Here is a 1,507-nt window from a genome sequence, read left to right as displayed (position 1 = left end):
TGTGTGTGTGTGTGTGTGTGTGTGTGTTTGTGCTTGTATTTGTTTATTTGTATGTGTGTGCGTGTAATAAATAGATTGATAGATAGACAGAGCCAAAAAAGGAAGAAAGGGTGAAGAAAAAAAGCCCGCATCTTAAAAGAACCGCTGCAGAAAACACATGAAAGAACGGCATAGTTGTACCCACTGAAATGGAGAGCACATTAAAAATTTGTCGGATAGATTCATCATTTTGTCTTTGTAAGTGTTTTAAGGCACTTGTAACGCAATGAGGTCAAATAAGTGCTGAAGATTAGAGGTGTTACAAGAGAGTAACAAACACACACAAGGAGGGGAGATAAGGACGATAGATTTTTTAAAATAAGAAAGAAGGAGTTTAAACCGCACCAGAGCACCTGCCAACCACCCTCTTATTCATCCTTGAACCAAACTGAGCCCCCTTTTAAGCACCGCAGGCACACGTTTGGAGATAGATGAGGACGACTGATAAAAGTGTTTACCGTATCAATTTATTCAGGGCAACGTAACCCCTGGTTATAGTTTTGAATTGGATGTTGGTAGTTTGGGAATTTATCATATTTACGTCTTTTATTGATGGAGAGATGAGCTTGTTTGTTGAGTCACTTTCGAGCAGGTGTGTGTGTGTGAATGTTTGTGAAAGTTTGTGAAAGTTTGCAAATGTTTGTCAATGTTTGTGAATGTTTGTCAATGTTTGTGAATGTTTGTCAATGTTTTTCAATGTTTGTCAATGTTTTTCAATGTTTGTCAATGTTTGTCAATGTTTGTCAATGTTTGTCAATGTTTGTCAATGTTTGTGTGTTTACGATTGTTTCGATGGCAAAAGGGGGCGGACAAAAGGGGGAGGGGTGATGTGAGGGGTGATATGTGTGTGAGGTGTTGGTGAGGTGTGGGTATGGTGTGAGCGTGGTGAGTGGTGATGATGTAGGGTGATGTTGGCGAGATGTGGGAGAGATGTGTGGGGGTGAGATGTGGAGTGAAATATGGGTGTGGTGTGAGTATGATGTGGGTGAGATGTGTGGGGTGAAATGTGGGTGAAATGTGGGTGAGATGTGGAGTGAGATGTGGGCGTGGTCCCGGCGATGTGTGGGCGTGTGGAGGGTGTCCCGGCGTCGGTAGGTCCCCCCACAAAGCGGACGGCCCGTGTGGCAAGCGAGGAGGGAGGTAACCCGAGACTGGACAAGTATTTGAGCAGTGTCAAACCCCGCTCAGCTCAGGATCAAGTCGGCTCCGAACCTCCGCGCCGGGCCAAGGGAGGCAAACACGCGCGCTGTCCCAGGCCTCTCAAGGGCCGTCACTCTGGGCGGAGCGGCCTGGGCTGGGTTACAGTTGTCGCGGGAGGTGCCGGACTGTTGGTCTACAATCTTAGGACGACTTCCGCGGCAATATCTGCCAAATGAGGGGACGATTAGAGAGCGGGCTGTTCAGAGGGGGCACTTGAGTGTCAGTGTATTGGTCTATGAATACTGGATGGTTCGTGTATAGGGGGGGG

At 46.9% G+C, this 1,507-nt stretch overlaps 1 protein-coding gene across 1 annotated transcript in view; it reads left to right on the top strand.

Moving 5' to 3' along the window:
* Positions 1–1,507, top strand: part of LOC101861764 (unconventional myosin-XV) — a gene marked incomplete at its 5' end in the record, with an annotated part of 199,411 nt that overhangs the window by 53,229 nt on the left and 144,675 nt on the right.

The sequence above is a fragment of the Aplysia californica genome, unplaced genomic scaffold, assembly GCF_000002075.1.
Source record: "Aplysia californica isolate F4 #8 unplaced genomic scaffold, AplCal3.0 scaffold00596, whole genome shotgun sequence".
NCBI lineage: Eukaryota > Metazoa > Mollusca > Gastropoda > Aplysiida > Aplysiidae > Aplysia > Aplysia californica.
The sequence above is the reverse complement of the archived record's forward strand: the minus strand, read 5'-3'. Positions and strand labels throughout refer to the sequence as shown.